A 14,688-nucleotide genomic window follows, 5' to 3' on the forward strand; every position below is an offset into this window, starting at 1 on the left:
GCAGAGAGCATCATGAAGACCAAGGAACACACCAGGCAGGTCCGTAATACTGTTGTGGAGAAGTTTAAAGCCGGATTTGGATACAAAAAGATTTCCCAAGCTTTAAACATCCCAAGGAGCACTGTGCAAGCGATCATTTTGAAATGGAAGGAGTATCAGACCACTGCAAATCTACCAAGACCTGGCCGTCCCTCTAAACTTTCAGCTCAGACAAGGAGAAGACTGATCAGAGATGCAGCCAAGAAGCCCATGATCACTCTGGATGAACTGCAGAGAACTACAGCTGAGGTGGGAGAGTCTATCCATAGGACAACAATCAGTCGTACACTGCACAAATCTGGCCTTTATGGAAGAGTGGCAAGAAGAAAGCCATTTCTCAAAGATATCCATAAAAAAGTCTCGTCTAAAGTTTGCCACAAGCCACCTGGGAGACACACCAAACATGTGGAAGAAGGTGCTCTGGTCAGATGAAACTTTTTGCCCACAATGCAAAACTATATGTTTGGCGTAAAAGCAACACAGCTCATCACCCTCAACACACCATCCCCACTGTCAAACATGCTGGTGGCAGCATCATGGTTTGGGCCTGCTTTTCTTCAGCAGGGACAGGGAAGATGGTTAAAATTGAGGGGAAGATGGATGCAGCCAAATACAGAACCATTCTGGATGAATACCTGTTGGAGTCTGCAAAAGACCTGAAACTGGGACGGAGATTTATTTTCCAATAAGACAATGATCCCAAACATACAGCAAAATCTACAAAGGAATGGTTCACAAATAAACGTATCCAGGTGTTAGAATGGCCAAGTCAAAGTCCAGACATGAATCCAATCGAGAATCTGTGGAAAGAGCTGAAAACTGCTGTTCACAAACGCTCTCCATCCAACCTCACTGAGCTCGAGCTGTTTTGCAAGGAAGAATGGGCAAGAATTTCAGTCTCTCAATGTGCAAAACTGATAGAGACATACCCCAAGTGACTTGCAGCTGTAATCGCAGCAAAAGGTGGCTCTACAAAGTATTAATGCAAGGGGGCCGAATAATTTTACACGCCCCACTTTTCATTTTTTTATTGGTTAAAAAAGTTTCAAAAATCCAATAGATTTCGTTCCACTTCACAATTGTGTCCCACTTGTTGGTGATTCTTCACAAAAAATAAAAATGTTATATCTTTATGTTTGAAGCCTGAAATGTGGCAAAAGGTTGAAAAGTTCAAGGGGGCCGAATACTTTCGCAAGGCACTGTATCTCCTAAACCGTGTAGGTTTAGGAAATATTTCTTGGGCCTACAAGTAAGCCTTACTCTAGGCTTACCTGTAGGTCAAAGTGGTTTGTAAGGGTTTACAACCACTTTAAAGTGTAACTAAACTGCATCTGAGCACCACAAGACAAAAATGCTTTTTAATTATTTTTTAATATTCCAAGGAAATTCACCCATCCATCCATGTATCCATGTTTTGTTTTTGATTTTTTTATTGAGAAAACACCCCCTAGCATTTCTAGCAGTAATAATCTCGAGTAAGGCTAGATGATTCCAATAGCATTTACCCTCAGGCATACAGGCACGAGGATGTGCTTAACTGAGGAAACCCCCACCTGACCTCTTGAAGACTCATGGGATGTAAGAAATTATTTTGGCCTAGGCCAGAAACCAGGAAGTAAAGCCTTGTACACACTATGAGATTGTTGGCAGGAGATTGTCTGTTGACAGACTGTTGTTCTAAAATCTGACCGTTATTACGATCCTTTTGACAATTTGGATCTGTTGGCTTTTGGGGGGGAGGGATGGGCCACAAAAAATGGCCTCTTGCACTCTGCCTGAATTTAAGTACAACAATAACATTTGTACACATTTTATGGGTTGTTTAGGGTAAGCCCCAAAATGTAGCTGACAAAAAACAACTTACTAGGCTATATGGGCCTAGGATAGCATGCTGGGGAGGTTATTGAAGGAAAATATGCATGTAGGCCAAAAAAGGAGCAGGAAAAGCTTACAGCATGCATGAGGACAATGAGGGCATTCACAGCATATTACATATTGATAATTATGTAATCAACAAATTAATACAATACATTAGCAAACATAAATACATAGAATGTGATCTTAAAGGTAAAAACTTACTCAAATATAGTCCTTCTGCAGGATTTGAATAAGGGCTGGGCAGGTCCATGGAATAATGACTCCCAATGACTCCCAGGGGGAGATCCCAGTCATAAACTTGAGGCCCTGGAGATTTCTCCCTGTCGCCAAGTACCGCAAGGTGGCTATGAGCCTTTTTTCTGGAGTGATGGAAAGCCTCATACATGTGTCCTGCTTCTTAATATAGGGGGTCACCAATGCCAAGAGTTGGTGAAAGCAGGGGTCCGTCATCCGGAGATAATTCCGAAAATCATCCGGATTATTTTCCTGGTGCTCCCGCAGCAATGGCATATGACATAATTGGTCACAATTAAGCAACCAATTTTTGGTCCAATAACTCCTCCTCCTGTTCCTGGACTGGACTTGGGTCAAAGCAATAACTTGTCCTCTAATAACACGTCCTCTCCTCCGATTACACAACCTGGCTGGTTAACGAACGGCTGTTCAGAAACTAACTGAAAAGCACAAACTGAAAAGTGCATATCAACACTCACCAAACTTCTACTAACACGAAATTAGCAGAAGGAGCCCAAAGGGTGGCACTTGAGAAATGAAATTCCTCTTTAAAGTCTCGTAGTACGTCTAGCATGTCTTTACATTTGTGTTTGTTGCCCGACAATTGTGTACCGTTAGTATGCAAGACAAGATCCAGGCACACGCCCTGAAGACAAAAATCTGACGCTCGATTGGCCAACAATTGGATCGTGTGTACGAGGCTTTACTGAAGAAAGCTAAAATGAAAGAAATAGGTGTGAAATATTATATTTTCTTATTTTAACCTTTTTCTTTTAATTTTTACCCCCTTCCTGCCCAGGCCAATTTTCAGCTTTCAGAGCTATCACATTTTGAATGACAATTGTGTGATCATGCAACACTGTACCCAAATTAAATTTTTATAATTTTTTTTTCCACACAGAGCTTTCTTTTGGTGGTATTTAATCACCACTGGGCTTTTTTTTTTTTGCTAAGCAAACAAAAAAAAAGACCGAACATTTTGAAAAAAAAAAAAAACTTTTTCATAGTTTGTTATAAAACTTTGCAAACAGGTAATTTCTTTCCTTCACTGATGTGCGCTGATGAGGCTGCACTTATGGGCACAGATAGGCTGCACTAGTGGACACTCATGAGGCGTCACTGAGGGGCATTGATGGGCACTGATAGGCTGCACTGATAGACAGCACTGATGGGCACTAATAGGCTGCACTGATAGACAGAATGGGCAGAATTTATGGGCACTGGTAGGCAGCACAGATGGGCAGTGGTAGGTGGCACTGATTGGTAAAAATAACGAGTCACTGCTGGGCACTTATTGGCAACACTAGTGGGCACAGATTGGCAGCCCTAGTGAGCACACATTGACAGCACTGGTGAGCATTGTTGGGACTGCACTGATAATCAGGACACTAATAACCAGTGTTCTGATTATCAGTGCCCATGTCCCTTTTAGAGAAGTGTGATCAGCTGTGATTGGGCACAGCTGATCACGTGCAAAGCAACAAAATGTGACTATTTTAAAGGAAGGTGATTCTTTTCTATACTCACTCTATAATTGGTTTTGAAGTACTCCTGCACCATTTGGTTTTCAGTTGGAATCTCTTGTTTTACTCTGAATACATCTCCCATTATGCACACTTATGCCGCATACACACGGTCGGATTTTCCGACGGGAAATGTTCGATGGGAGCTCGTTGTTGGAAGTTCCGACCATGTGTAGGCTCCATCGGACATTTTCCATCAGGATTTCTGACAAACAAAATTTGAGAACTGGATCTCAAATTTTCCGACAACAAAATCCATGGTCGGAAATTCTGATCGCGTGTACACAATTCCGATGCACAAAGTTCCACGCATGATCGGAATCAAGCAGAAGAGCCGCACTGGCTATTGAACTTCAATTTTCTCGGCTCGATGTACGTCACCGCATTCTTGACGTTCAGAATTTCCAACAACATTGTGTGACTGTGTATATGCAAGACAAGTTTGAGCCAACATCCGTTGGAAAAAATCCCATGGATTTTGTTGTCGGAATGTACGATCGTGTGTACGCGGCATTAGAGTTGTACATTATAATGCTTAGCTACCTAAAAATACTTTTCTGTGATCACAACTTCATTCACATTGCACAAATGAAGATACAGGATCATGGCTTGTCTTCTTTATGTATTTTTTTTCTGTTAATTAAATATTCATAAGCTGAATTATTACTTCAGTGACATGTGTACACAGTGTCCATATCATAGCTTCATCACATCTATTTCTGACTAGCAGACAGTGTGACCTTTCCACTCGCTTCTTTGGATATTATTATTATTGCATGATAGGAGCTGATAGGACAGAAATGGTCAAAGGTAAGTTCTATATGTGTCAAACAATAGGCATTTGTTACATTGTAAGGCTGCTAAGTGTTTTTTTGGAAACATAATGTGCTTAATGCAAAAAGCTTTTTTTATTAACCACTTTCAGACCGGACCATTTTGCTGGTAAATGACCAGAGGTCTTTTTACACTTTGGCACTGCGCTGCTTTAACTGGTAATTGCGCGGTCATGCAATGTTGTACCCAAACAAAATTTGCGTCCTTTTCTTCCCACAAATAGAGCTTTCTTTTGATGGTATTTGATTGCCTCTGCGATTTTTATTTTTTGCGATATAAACGTAAAAAGACCGCAAATTTTGAAAAAAAATGATATTTTCTACTTTTTGTTATTAGAAAAATCCAATAAACTCAATTTTAGTCATACATTTAGGCCAAAATGTATTCAGCCACATGTCTTTGGTAAAAAAAAAGTCAATAATTGTATATTTATTGGTTTGCGCAAAAGTTGTCACATCTACAAACTAAGGTACGTTTTCTGCAATTTACGCAGCTTTTAGTTTACGACTGCCTATCTCATTTCTTGAGGTGCTAAAATGGCAGGGCAGTACAAAACCCCCCCAAATGACCCCATTTTGGAAAGTAGACCCCCTAAGGAAATTGATAAGAGGCATGTTGAGCCCATTGAATATTTTATTTTTTTGCCTCAAGCGATTGAATAATGACAAAAAAAAAATTTTTTTTTTTTTTTTACACAAAGTTGTCACTAAATGATATATTGCTCACACATGCTATGGGCGTATGTGAAATAACACCCCAAAATAAATTCTGCTGCTTCTCCTGAGTACGGGGATACCACATATGTGGGACTTTTTGGGAGCCTAGCCGCGTACGGGGCCCCGAAAACCAAGCACCGCCTTCAGGCTTTCTAAGGGCGTACATTTTTGAGTTCACTTCTCACTACCTATTACAGTTTTGAAGGCCATAAAATGCCAAGATGGCACAAAACCCCCACAAATGACCCCATTTTAGAAAGTAGACACCCCAAGCTATTTGCTGAGAGGCATGTTGAGTTCATGGAATATTTTATATTTTGCCACAAGTTGCGGGAAAATTACAAACTTTTTTTTTTTTTTTTTTTTTTTCACAAAGTTGTCACTAAATGATATATTGCTCACACATGCCATGGGCATATGTGAAATGACACCCCAAAATAAATTCTGCTGCTTCTCCTGAGTACGGGGATACCACATATGTGGGACTTTTTGGGAGCCTAGCCGCGTACGGGGCCCCGAAAACCAAGCACCGCCTTCAGGCTTTCTAAGGGCGTAAATTTTTGAGTTCACTTCTCACTACCTATTACAGTTTTGAAGGCCATAAAATGCCAAGATGGCACAAAACCCCCACAAATGACCCCATTTTAGAAAGTAGACACCCCAAGCTATTTGCTGAGAGGCATGTTGAGTCCATGGAATATTTTATATTTTGCCACAAGTTGCGGGAAAATTACAAACTTTTTTTTTTTTTTTTTTTTTTTCACAAAGTTGTCACTAAATGATATATTGCTCACGCATGCCATGGGCATATGTGAAATGACACCCCAAAATAAATTCTGCTGCTTCTCCTGAGTACGGGGATACCACATATGTGGGACTTTTTGGGAGCCTAGCCGCGTACGGGGCCCCGAAAACCAAGCACCGCCTTCAGGCTTTCTAAGGGCGTTACAGTTTTGAAGGCCATAAAATGCCAAGATGGCACAAACCCCCCCCAAATGACCCCATTTTGGAAAGTAGACACCCCTAAATTTAGGGGTACACTAGTGAGACTAGGTAATAAATGGCGGGTGCCCTGAAACTATAAAAAAATAACTAACCAACCAGCGTCACCTGTAACAGTTATATGGTGATCACTGGTGAAAGGGTTAACTAGGGGGCAATCAGGGGGCTTTATGCGGTAGTATATGGGGGTCCCTGGCGCTATAAAAAGCTGCGGCGAACCTAAATACCTACCTGCCTAACTAGCGTCACCTGTGACACTAATACAGCGATCAGAAAAACGATCGCTTATTAGGCTGGGTTCACACTGGAGCGATGCGGGAACGCCACGAATGCGCGGCGGGTTCCCGCATCGCATGCCTCCCGGCGGCAGTTCACACTGCCCTATGCGAACTGCTGGGAGTGTCAGTGAAATGTTACTGACACCCCCAGATCAGTTCGCATATCGCAGTGCGATCTGCAAACTCGGATCGCATGGTGTGAACACCCATGCGATCCGATTCTGCTGCGGGCCAAAAAAAGGGTCCCGTGCGAATTTGCGGCGGGTGCGGCGGGTGTGGCGGGTGCGGCGGGTGCGGCGAATGGCTGAACTCGAATCGCACAGAGATCGGATGTGATTTGCACTGCAGTGCGGTGCGAATCACATCCGTTCTCATAAACCGCTGCAATGTGAACCCAGCCTTAGTGACACTGGCGACGGGGGGTGATCACGGGGTTAAACCTTTATTGGGGGGGTTAGGGGGGTACCTTAGAACTAAAGGGGGCTAACCCTAACTGCCCTAACAGTTATTAGTCACAAATGACACCCGCCGGGTGATCAGGGGGTTAAACCTTTATTAGGTAATAAATGGTGGGTGCCCTGAAACTATAAAAAATAACTAACCAACCAGCGTCACCTGTAACAGTTATATGGTGATCACTGGTGAAAGGGTTAACTAGGGGGCAATCAGGGGGCTTTATGCGGTAGTATATGGGGGTCCCTGGCGCTATAAAAAGCTGCGGCGAACCTAAATACCTACCTGCCTAACTAGCGTCACCTGTGACACTAATACGGCGATCAGAAAAATGATCGCTTATTAGGCTGGGTTCACACTGGAGCGATGCGGAAACGCCGCAAATCCGCGGCGGGTTCCCGCATCGCATGCCTCCCGGCGGCAGTTCACACTGCCCTATGCGAACTGCTGGGAGTGTCAGTGAAATGTTACTGACACCCCCAGATCAGTTCGCATATCGCAGTGCGATCTGCAAACTCGGATCGCATGGTGTGAACACCCATGCGATCCGATTCTGCTGCGGGCCAAAAAAAGGGTCCCGTGCGAATTTGCGGTGGGTGCGGCGGGTGTGGCGGGTGCGGCGGGTGCGGCGAATGGCTGAACTCGAATCGCACAGAGATCGGATGTGATTTGCACTGCAGTGCGGTGCGAATCACATTCGTTCTCATAAACCGCTGCAATGTGAACCCAGCCTTAGTGACACTGGCGACGGGGGGTGATCACGGGGTTAAACCTTTATTGGGGGGGTTAGGGGGGTACATTAGAACTAAAGGGGGCTAACTCTAACTGCCCTAACAGTTATTACAGTCACAAATGACACCAATGCAAAAAAAAAAAAAAAAAAAAAAAAATGACATTGGTGTCACTGTGACTGGGGGGCAGGGGTAATTGGGGGGGTGATCGGGGGGTAAAGGGGGGGTGTGAGTGTGCCTGGCATGTTCTACTGTGTGTGTAGAGTGTTGGTGCAACTCACCGATCCGCTCTCCTCCGTGTCGGAACGGAAAATACCGACACGGAGGAGAGAATACATCACTTCCTCTCCTGTGTTTACATTACAGGAGAGGAAGTGATGTCACGGGGGATTCCTATTCGTCGGGAGCGATCGCGAGGGGGTGGCCATGAACGAATGGCCGTCCCCTCGTCCGGGATCGCTCCCGCACGAATACCGACCGCCGCAGGCACCGGGCGGGGGCCCGATCGGGCCCCCGACCCGCGGGAGGCAAGGGACGTACATGTACGCCAATATGCCTGCCCGTGCCATGCTATCGACGTACATCGTCGTGCGGCGGTCGGCAACTGGTTAAGAAAAATAATTTTATATGTTGTATTTCTTGGCAGATTTACTATTAATGCTAGCTAAAAGCAAATATTGAATTTTAAACATTATGAGTGGAAAGAATATGAACTTGTAAATTTAATTGAGTAATCTAGAACTGTTCCCAGTGAATTACAAAACATGGGAGCAGGGAATGAGTTCTGTAAAGCCAACCAATAGAAGAATACCATACCTATATAAACCTGTATGATATGATAGAGTGGGTATATTTATTATGGTCTCTAGAAATTGTAAATTATAACTAACGGCAAAACTTTTTTTTTTTTTAAGTTTTGGATAAAGTGGAGAGTAGAACACCTGGCAGTTTTTATTGCTGTCTGTATCCCCGGTAAGGAGTTTCACTCTCTCTCTATTTGTCCTGTTCACCATTATCATTGAAAGTAAAAGTAAAAGAAAATCCTAAATATTGAGTTGTCCCCAGAAAAGTTATAGCGTATAAATCTTCCAATGGGGACACTAGTTCTGGTGACCTGGGGGTCCTCAAGGTATTCCCTTAATTTGCAGAGATTTCCTTTCACTTCCTGTTTGGCTATGGGACAGGAAGTGAAGGGAAATTTTGGAAATCAAACACAGACAGCGCAAAAAAATCTGACAGGTTTTATAATCCTCCCTAGCCATATCTAAAATGGAAAAACTGTTTTTTCTATAGTGCTTATATATGGCCCTGTTTGTCCTGCCAAGCCCTCATGGATTCCAGGCCCATAGCTCCCGGGATAGACATTCCCAGCAGCAGCCAATGGAATATGTGCATGCAATATCTTTTTCAACAGATTTGTAAATATGGGCCCCTTGGTGGCCCTTTAGTGTTTGTACAAAATTTTTTCACTATCTTTATTGCATACCATAAACTGTTTAATTTCATAGACTTTATATACTGCATCAACCCCTCAGGAAGTGCATGGCTGTTTATGAAACGCGTCAGCATGCATTTTCATACCTACCATGGATTGTTCTATGGCATACTGTACCTGACCATGAATATATAACATACTATGTATAATGTCACAAATCTGTTTGACAATACGGCACTTGTCCATGTTTACTTGTTGACATTTTATGTACCAATAAACATGCATTTTATATCTCCTCATTGGGCATGTCACACCTCATTTAAAGTCCCAAGGGCAAACTGTTGCCACTTTTTTGCCTATAGTTTCAATTTAAATGAGTGGGTTTAATGTCCCCAGGATATTGCCACTAATTTCAACCCAGAAAAGTCACTGCAGTGGATGTCCAGCAGCATACCCCTCATATTTAAGCTTTCCATAGAGAGTCTGAAGGCAAACAGCTACTACTGTACACTAGTGATGGCCGAACGGTTCGCCCGGCGGTCGTTTCGCGGCGAATTTCCGACATTCGCGGTCCGCACGTTCGAACGCCTTTTTCCGTCGTTCGCCGCGGCGGACTTACGTGTTTAATGTATACAAGAACTTTAACCTTTGGTGACACGTTTATCATGTGATACAGGACAGCCAATTGAGACATGACAGCACATGGACACTTGTACATTCCCCCTAACCTATAAATACACCCGATCCGGTGGCCATTTTACATTCTTTCTTCTGTTAAGATAGGGACAGGTTCCTGTGTGGAGTAGGGAGAGATAAACCACTAGCTATTTGGTACACAAAAGTTCTTTTCAGGACTGGTATAGGTGTTAGGTGTTGATAGGTTTGCTGTGCTGCTGATTCTTGCAGCAGCCTGAGTGTCTTTTGTTAGTTTAGAGAAAGGGAAAGGACGGTGTATGCTACAGGGACAGCCAGATTAGTCTTTCATCATCATCATCATCATCATCATCATTAGCTGTTACTATCAAGGTCCACAAAAGAGCTGTTCCAGTAACCACTAATCGTTCTCTTTTTTTGCCAATTTGTATAGGGACAGGAAGGAAGCAGTGTTGTCAGGCAGTGAGGGTAATTTTAAAGACTTGCTGTTATTATTAGTTCCACAAAGGTTCTTTTCAGGACTGGTATCAGTGGTACAGTAATAGGCTTGTACATGTATAATATTCTTTCTTCCAAATATAGAAAGGATATTATACTTGACTGCTGCCCTTCTGCTGCAGTCTGCTAAACATTCACAACTCACTTGTTCCACAAAAGTTCTTATAAGGACTGGTAACTTGGTATAGGGTGCTACGGTACATAGGCTTGAGTGCGGTACAGTCTGCTGTTCTGTAAGGACCGCTATCGGTCCACAATAGATAGGGTTGACGTGCACCACTGCTGACCGCTGCCCTATACTGCAGCAGTCCTTCAGCGGTATAGGGACTGACGTACAGTCTGCTAATCACTAACACACAACCTGCTTGTTCCACAAAAGTTCTTATAAGGACTGGTAACTTGGTATAGGGTGCTACGGTACATAGGCTTGAGTGCGGTACAGTCTGCTGTTCTGTAAGGACCGCTATCGGTCCACAATAGATAGGGTTGACGTGCACCACTGCTGACCGCTGCCCTATACTGCAGCAGTCCTTCAGCGGTATAGGGACTGACGTACAGTCTGCTAAACACTAATACACAACCTGCTTGGTCCACAAAAGTTCTTATAAGGACTGGTAACTTGGTATAGGGTGCTACGGTACATAGGCTTGAGTGCGGTACAGTCTGCTGTTCTGTAAGGACCGCTATCGGTCCACAATAGATAGGGTTGACGTGCACCACTGCTGACCGCTGCCCTATACTGCAGCAGTCCTTCAGCGGTATAGGGACTGACGTACAGTCTGCTAAACACTAATACACAACCTGCTTGGTCCACAAAAGTTCTTATAAGGACTGGTAACTTGGTATAGGGTGCTACGGTACATAGGCTTGAGTGCGGTACAGTCTGCTGTTCTGTAAGGACCGCTATCGGTCCACAATAGATAGGGTTGACGTGCACCACTGCTGACCGCTCACCTATACTGCAGCAGTCCTTCAGCGGTATAGGGACTGACGTACAGTCTGCTAATCACTAACACACAACCTGCTTGTTCCACAAAAGTTCTTATAAGGACTGGTAACTTGGTATAGGGTGCTACGGTACATAGGCTTGAGTGCGGTACAGTCTGCTGTTCTGTAAGGACCGCTATCGGTCCACAATAGATAGGGTTGACGTGCACCACTGCTGACCGCTGCCCTATACTGCAGCAGTCCTTCAGCGGTATAGGGACTGACGTACAGTCTGCTAAACACTAACACACAACCTGCTTGGTCCACAAAAGTTCTTATAAGGACTGGTAACTTGGTATAGGGTGCTACGGTACATAGGCTTGAGTGCGGTACAGTCTGCTGTTCTGTAAGGACCGCTATCGGTCCACAATAGATAGGGTTGACGTGCACCACTGCTGACCGCTGCCCTATACTGCAGCAGTCCTTCAGCGGTATAGGGACTGACGTACAGTCTGCTAAACACTAATACACAACCTGCTTGGTCCACAAAAGTTCTTATAAGGACTGGTAACTTGGTATAGGGTGCTACGGTACATAGGCTTGAGTGCGGTACAGTCTGCTGTTCTGTAAGGACCGCTATCGGTCCACAATAGATAGGGTTGACGTGCACCACTGCTGACCGCTCACCTATACTGCAGCAGTCCTTCAGCGGTATAGGGACTGACGTACAGTCTGCTAATCACTAACACACAACCTGCTTGTTCCACAAAAGTTCTTATAAGGACTGGTAACTTGGTATAGGGTGCTACGGTACATAGGCTTGAGTGCGGTACAGTCTGCTGTTCTGTAAGGACCGCTATCGGTCCACAATAGATAGGGTTGACGTGCACCACTGCTGACCGCTGCCCTATACTGCAGCAGTCCTTCAGCGGTATAGGGACTGACGTACAGTCTGCTAAACACTAATACACAACCTGCTTGGTCCACAAAAGTTCTTATAAGGACTGGTAACTTGGTATAGGGTGCTACGGTACATAGGCTTGAGTGCGGTACAGTCTGCTGTTCTGTAAGGACCGCTATCGGTCCACAATAGATAGGGTTGACGTGCACCACTGCTGACCGCTGCCCTATACTGCAGCAGTCCTTCAGCGGTATAGGGACTGACGTACAGTCTGCTAAACACTAATACACAACCTGCTTGGTCCACAAAAGTTCTTATAAGGACTGGTAACTTGGTATAGGGTGCTACGGTACATAGGCTTGAGTGCGGTACAGTCTGCTGTTCTGTAAGGACCGCTATCGGTCCACAATAGATAGGGTTGACGTGCACCACTGCTGACCGCTGCCCTATACTGCAGCAGTCCTTCAGCGGTATAGGGACTGACGTACAGTCTGCTAAACACTAATACACAACCTGCTTGGTCCACAAAAGTTCTTATAAGGACTGGTAACTTGGTATAGGGTGCTACGGTACATAGGCTTGAGTGCGGTACAGTCTGCTGTTCTGTAAGGACCGCTATCGGTCCACAATAGATAGGGTTGACGTGCACCACTGCTGACCGCTCACCTATACTGCAGCAGTCCTTCAGCGGTATAGGGACTGACGTACAGTCTGCTAATCACTAACACACAACCTGCTTGTTCCACAAAAGTTCTTATAAGGACTGGTAACTTGGTATAGGGTGCTACGGTACATAGGCTTGAGTGCGGTACAGTCTGCTGTTCTGTAAGGACCGCTATCGGTCCACAATAGATAGGGTTGACGTGCACCACTGCTGACCGCTGCCCTATACTGCAGCAGTCCTTCAGCGGTATAGGGACTGACGTACAGTCTGCTAATCACTAACACACAACCTGCTTGTTCCACAAAAGTTCTTATAAGGACTGGTAACTTGGTATAGGGTGCTACGGTACATAGGCTTGAGTGCGGTACAGTCTGCTGTTCTGTAAGGACCGCTATCGGTCCACAATAGATAGGGTTGACGTGCACCACTGCTGACCGCTGCCCTATACTGCAGCAGTCCTTCAGCGGTATAGGGACTGACGTACAGTCTGCTAAACACTAATACACAACCTGCTTGGTCCACAAAAGTTCTTATAAGGACTGGTAACTTGGTATAGGGTGCTACGGTACATAGGCTTGAGTGCGGTACAGTCTGCTGTTCTGTAAGGACCGCTATCGGTCCACAATAGATAGGGTTGACGTGCACCACTGCTGACCGCTCACCTATACTGCAGCAGTCCTTCAGCGGTATAGGGACTGACGTACAGTCTGCTAATCACTAACACACAACCTGCTTGTTCCACAAAAGTTCTTATAAGGACTGGTAACTTGGTATAGGGTGCTACGGTACATAGGCTTGAGTGCGGTACAGTCTGCTGTTCTGTAAGGACCGCTATCGGTCCACAATAGATAGGGTTGACGTGCACCACTGCTGACCGCTCACCTATACTGCAGCAGTCCTTCAGCGGTATAGGGACTGACGTACAGTCTGCTAATCACTAACACACAACCTGCTTGTTCCACAAAAGTTCTTATAAGGACTGGTAACTTGGTATAGGGTGCTACGGTACATAGGCTTGAGTGCGGTACAGTCTGCTGTTCTGTAAGGACCGCTATCGGTCCACAATAGATAGGGTTGACGTGCACCACTGCTGACCGCTGCCCTATACTGCAGCAGTCCTTCAGCGGTATAGGGACTGACGTACAGTCTGCTAAACACTAATACACAACCTGCTTGGTCCACAAAAGTTCTTATAAGGACTGGTAACTTGGTATAGGGTGCTACGGTACATAGGCTTGAGTGCGGTACAGTCTGCTGTTCTGTAAGGACCGCTATCGGTCCACAATAGATAGGGTTGACGTGCACCACTGCTGACCGCTGCCCTATACTGCAGCAGTCCTTCAGCGGTATAGGGACTGACGTACAGTCTGCTAAACACTAATACACAACCTGCTTGGTCCACAAAAGTTCTTATAAGGACTGGTAACTTGGTATAGGGTGCTACGGTACATAGGCTTGAGTGCGGTACAGTCTGCTGTTCTGTAAGGACCGCTATAGGTCCACAATAGATAGGGTTGACGTGCACCACTGCTGACCGCTCACCTATACTGCAGCAGTCCTTCAGCGGTATAGGGACTAAGAGTTTTGTCACAGGGTCATTTAAAAAATGACATGCAGAGGAAGAGGCAGGCCCTTCCGCAGGGGTGGTAGGGGTAGGGCAGGAGCAACAGGCTTGAGCCAAAGTGGGAAGTTGCAGAAGGTGCGTTCAATTACTTTAAAGGATGCACCAGACTTGGTTGAGTGGCTCGCTCAGCCTTACTCTTCTGCACCCTCCTCATCCTCTCGATCTGCACCCTCTTCTTCACTCTCTGCTATGTGCACCCCCAAAGACACTACCACCAACAACACGACCACCACCACCACCACCACATACCTTCCGCTTGAGTCACTGGAATTATTTTCCGATCCATATCAAGAGGAC

This window comes from Lithobates pipiens, unplaced genomic scaffold, assembly GCF_037356315.1.
Source record: "Lithobates pipiens isolate NorthernLeopardFrog02 unplaced genomic scaffold, aLitPip1_a1.2 Scaffold_8, whole genome shotgun sequence".
NCBI lineage: Eukaryota > Metazoa > Chordata > Amphibia > Anura > Ranidae > Lithobates > Lithobates pipiens.